We start from the raw sequence: 6048 nt of genomic DNA on the forward strand, positions 1-6048 counted from the left end.
ATAGACTACAGTCTCCAATGCTCAAGCTAATTTTAAACCCCCACTTATCTTGGAATTCAAGATTATTGTTCCTGCTGTTGATGGGATTTCAGCAGTAGATTTGAACAATGGGCTGCAATATTATTCTTTCGTGATTTAAGCAGAAGCTCAGCACCTCCTGGTAATAGAATTCTGAACAGTTTTCTACACATAACAGCAGCATCTCTCTTTTTCTTTTGCTCATAGGATATCCTATCTAGCCTAGCTTATACTCTATCTCCTTCTTCCACCTTCCATTTTTTTTCTAGAATGCTATTTCAGATGGATTTCTGCTCTTTTCAGTTTGCGCTGGGTTCTTGATTCTAGCTTAAGCCCAATTTCATGCATCATTCTTGGAATGAATGAATGATTACTCAGCCGTGTACTGCTTTGTATGTAGACATAATCAGCAACAAAGTAAGCCTTACATGCAATACAACACACACACAAATTTAAATTTGACACATTTGCATGTTTGCGTCGCCTAGCCAAAATTTACTGTGTAGGCTTCTCAAAGACTTCAGCCATGCCTGTCTTTCTTAAGTCCTTTAAAATGGAGATATTTAGTATTTGTACTGCCTACAGCTTCAGTGTACTAAAGGTTTTATAAATGGAGACCTAAAACTCTTCCATAGACAACTTACTGCATATGTACCACTTGTAAGAATATCTCATTTGGAAATAATGCTGTTGAAATAATATAGAATAAGAGCAAAATACAGCTTAGTTTGATAATATACTTACAAAACCAAAGTGTAACATAACCTGTAATGATTAACGTGCCCACATAATCCAAAACATGACACCTGCAGTTTTGAACACATAGTCAAAAGTTCTTAATGAGAAGTCTTTTGTTCTTCCTAATAGCCAGGTGCCATATATGAAGTTTTTATGAAACATCCTTTTACAAATACTGCCAGATGAGCACAAGTTTATAATGCAGGAGGCAACTCAAAGTATGGAAGGGGGGATCAGCCTGCAATCTATAAATGCGTGAATATGAGAGAAATATGTGGCTCTGATGCCAAACTGGGCTCTCTCACCTCAGATGGTGATGTTATTGTTGGAGAAGAAGCAGTGTGAAATTTCAGAGCATTTTCCCAATGCATTGAGCATTTTTTAATGTTTCTGTGTGTTAGTGAGAGAGCTGGAGAAGTTCTGAGTCTGGAGGAAGAATCTATTAGAGTCTGGTATATCTAGCACAAGATGTCTTTTTGGTATTCTGATGATAGAGTGCTTAGTAATGTAAATGTAAAAACCAAATCAACCTCTCTAACACTTTGGTGTCTTCAAGCCTGAAAGAACTGGACGGGTCAGAAACTGTAAATGCATCTGGCACCCAAGAAAGAGAAGTGAGAAATAAAGCTAAGCACTTTGTCATAACTCATTATCCAGCTTAGCAACTCCCAAGGCAAATAACTGAAATGAAAGAAAAATAAAATGAAGAAAGAAATATGTAAGAGTCAGTCCTAAAGCTGGGAAGAAGAAGTATTTATAGGTGTATTGGAACAAGTAAATGGTATTAGTAACAACCTGTATGACCTGCCCTGTAATGACTCCGGTGTGTGACAACAGGTCTACTTCTTATGTGACACACCGCCGGGCTGCTGTCACTGTGGAGGGACCATCTGAGGTTTATGAAACTCAGAGCTGAGCAGCCACATGCTGCCAGTCACAGGACTTTGTGACAGGGAATTGGAGATTGCCAATAACATAATTAAAGTTCTTTTTGGCTGAAGAGCACTGCACTTGGCTTCCCATACTGCTGCAAGCATTTCTGAATATAACTGGTTTCATGTGCAGCGTAATAAACTCTGACAGCTCCAGACAGACAACTGAAATAAAAGCAGTATTTGTCCTTTCACCACCACCGTAGGACAAGCAGTCTATCTGGATCTATGCACTGTAGGATTATATTGATTTTCTGAAAGTAATTACAATAAAGCATGTTATACAAGAAATAACAGCCAGAGCAAGGGACTACTATTAGCAGAAATAACTGAGATGGGAGGAAAAAATCCAAATTATGTAATATTATGTTTATTTCCATGGACTTGAAGAGACATTTTCAGAGTCATATTAAATCAAATCACAGTTCTGTTTTACTTGCTCATGCAAGGACTCAAATAATTACCATATTAAGTACATTATTCAAATTTCTTATAGTATTTCTCTGGACCATATGCAAAGCTTTATTTTATCATTTGTGAGTGTACTGTGTTAAAAGTCATCTTGCACACTGATTTAAAAAAGAAAAGATCTCTGATCTCAGTCTGGTTAGCTAGTTTTTCCTTCAGTGTGAATGTTTTTGTCTGGGAAATCAGTTATAACCTCAGCATGATGTAACTAACTGAGCTGCCTGAGTACAGTGTCATTTTATGACATCTAAGAGATTGACATGGCACTGGTAAATATGGCCTAGGATCTACAGAAGTCCTTTGGCTCCTTACGAGCTAGAGGTCAAGCAAGGTGAACCCTAGTTCTCAAATGCAGAACAGGTCTGTGTTTAGAAAGCTGAACCAAGATCCCTTGCACAAATACTGATATTTAATGATCTTTCTCATACTTTAAAAGATTAAAGTCAGGAGTACAGGTATGGCTGAAGATCTTTCACCTGTTGATTCGAGCACCACATAAACCAGGAAAAGGTACATGGAATCACAACCTGGGTCTGTCAAGAGGTGCACTAGATGGCAACTCAGCCTTTTCTATCTCTTGCCTAAATTCTTCAGCTGCATCACTTTCTGCCTCCTTAGCCTAATAGAGCAGCAAGCAATACAAGCATTTTTGACGGTGCTATGTGATCTACTCAAAGACATACTATTGCATCAGGCACACTTAGAATGGTTTAGGTATAAGCTCTTTAAAAGGTGCATGGTCCACTGGAAAAGAAACAGGCTAATTAAATAGCTATATTTCCTTTAGGTTTTACTTTGCTGTCAGTCACAGTAATACACTAATTTCCTGAATGTAAATATTCAGAACTACACAGAGTATTCCAGAGATCCCATGAGTACCTTATGCAATGACACTGATAAATCCCTGAATCTATCAGAAACACCTTTCTTATGGTTACATTTGATACTTTTTTCATATGCCTTTAGTGGCTATAATCATGCAGTTCTCAGTCAGTACTCTTCTCTTTTTCTTCTGTCATTTCTAAATCACAAGCTTCCAGTTATTACAGGAATACCTGCAATTAATCCTGGCACACATTACTTATCGTTTCATCTTACTACTTTTTTATGTGGTCTGAAGGCCACTCCATACTTCCTTTATTTCATTTGGCTCTTGCTGTGTTGATAACAACTCCTAGTTTTGTGCCATCAACAGATACAATTTCTTCTCCTCGGTACTAAGGTCTTTAATGAAAATATTGAATCAAAGTGGTCCTCAAATTCAGTTCCTTATCCTGTGTATCTCACACATGCATACATCTTAGGAGGGTAGTAAAACAGAAATAAAGTATGTGATATGCTCATATATACAGAGTGGAGAAAATAATTTGTCTGTGCAGAAATAACTCCTTTATTCAGTATTCTTATCTAATTTTCTCTGCCTCTGTACTGAAATCAAGGTGGGATATTACATGTAAGGAAATAAGCAATCATTTTTGCTTAAAGCTGTTACTGAACATTTCAGACAATGCTGCAGTGCCTGTGCTTCTGGTACTCAGGTAGAATCAACACATGATGGAGTGTTTTCCCCATCAAAATGATGAAAGACCACCAAGTCTTCCTTGTAACACTAATTTGGGCCCATCGTTGGGTCACTTCCTTGGTCCACATGCTCTTTTTTTTCCTAGGAATAGGGAAGGTTCTGTGAAAGTTCATATGAAACTTGTTTGTGCTGAGCCATTTCAGCAGAAATCTACCTTTTTGATTTGGCCCCCAATGAAGACTCACCAGATGGCCTTTCCTGCTCCAGCCAATATCCTTTTGAGTCCAAAACCCTTACCTTGCATGCTTGCTCACAGAAGACAGCCCAGCTCTTTTCCCTCAAACCAACTCTGATGTCCAGTCTGTGTATTAACAATGTTTCCGGTGCATTACACTATCTCCTGCTGGTATGACTTTCAAATTCTCTTCCTCCCATTCTTCCCTCAGGCTGCAGATCATCCTTGACTCTCTTCTTCCAGTGCCTCCCATATAAGAATATAAAACCAGATTTTTTCTTGAAAGGTGCATCTACCCAACAACTTGTCTGCAACAATATCTATCAGAAATGATGGATCAAGGGAGAGCACAAGAAAGTATTCCAAGGCCTCTAGCTGGTATACTTGTAGGCTTCTGCAACAAAGGATTAGTGGCTTACTGAGAGAACAATAGCATGCAGTTCAACATGTTTAAAATCAGCTGATGAATCTACCCTCCATCAGCTTTTCTAATTGCTTCTATTTTAGTCTCTGAAACGTTCTGTTGGCACTGAGAGCCACAATTTGATTACACACTGTATGAAAAAAAGTACTTTCTCTTGCATTACTTGCTATTAATCTGTTGTCTGTAACCTCATTAAATGCCCTCTAATTCTGCCATTGTAAGAAACATAGAATAATAACTTTCTATCCCCTTTCACCGTAGTATTCAGAGATCTTTATCATAGCTATGTCTTTTCAAACCTGAGCAAATCTTGCCTATTTAATTTCTTGAAGATATGCAACAGCTTTCATAACTGTTGTTCTTGTTGTCTGTACCTTTTTTCATTCCTGTTGTATCATTCTGTGCTGGAATTATCTGGACTGCATATGGGCATTAAGATGAAGGCATCCATTATATTCATACAGTCACAAAAGTGAGCTTTACTGGACAAAGCAAGGTATCAAAATGAAGCGTTACATTAACAGAAGAGTAACTCTCCCAGCTAAAAGACTCTTAGAATTGTCTTTATTAAAATTTCCTGTTGACACACAGTATTCCCAAATCTGTGGGAATATTATTGTGGATCAGAACTGACTCCCACATACCAGAGTTATTCAAATCTCCAGCTCAACATTCTAGAATAATTTTCTGAAATAATTTTGAAGACAGGGACCGGCAAATTATCAGTGTCTGTCCCTTGGAAAATGTTGACCAGGCTTAAAGCCAGTCATGGCAAGGGCAAAAAATCCCTGAAATTTTAGGATAGGTTAGACCTCCCTTAGCTTTAGCTTTAGCCACATAAAAGCAAGCATTCTGTACAGAAATGCCAGAATCACACTCCCCTGCCAACATTTTAAATTAATTGAAATTCCATTTTCTCCCAGTAACACATTCCACAGAAAAATATTGCAACCAATTCTAGTTAATGGTCTTCTGTAAAAAATAGCAGAGCAGAATGAGTCATGTTCTCAGTTGGGGATATAGAGGAGATGAAGAAGGAATGGAAAAATGGGCAACACGAGCAGCATTTGTAAGGCTGACAATGTTACAGCGTGCCAGCTTCCTTTGTGCTCGCGTTGTTAGCAGTAAGCTAGTGTCCGTATTGCATTGTAATGTCACCCGTCTTCTAACTCTGTTCTTCAGGACTGAAAACTGGTTCTGCTATGTTGTTCTACAGAACCAAGAACTGAATAATCACTGGATTAAATTAGCTGTTATGGTATCACCCAAAACAGATGTTTTCTTTCCAACAATCTGTTAAATTTCTTAAGCAGCTCCAAAAGTTCACTCTTGAACAAAGGCATTAGGAAGGTATTTACATGGCACCGTGTGCGAAAACCAAAGCTTGCATATCAAGGGATATACACAATGTGTATTTAAACATCTAGTGTTTTGTTATTAACATATGTTACTAGTTTATTGTTTAGCAGTACATTTAGATTTGTGTCATAAGGTGAGGTTTGAGAGCTAGGAGTGAAAAGAAGTTATTTTCCACAAATATATTCATTGACTTTTTGGACTGTTTCCATTGAAATGGGTTTTAGTATATTTTAATTCTGCTTTCCATAGGTAAGCTGTCAACAGGAAAAGGGAAAATGTCAATGATTCATCATGACTTTTAATAGACTTTTGCATGATTTATTGATGCAAATATACTGTAAATAACTGCTTG

This window comes from Falco biarmicus, chromosome 2 (genome assembly GCF_023638135.1).
Source record: "Falco biarmicus isolate bFalBia1 chromosome 2, bFalBia1.pri, whole genome shotgun sequence".
Taxonomy (NCBI): domain Eukaryota; kingdom Metazoa; phylum Chordata; class Aves; order Falconiformes; family Falconidae; genus Falco; species Falco biarmicus.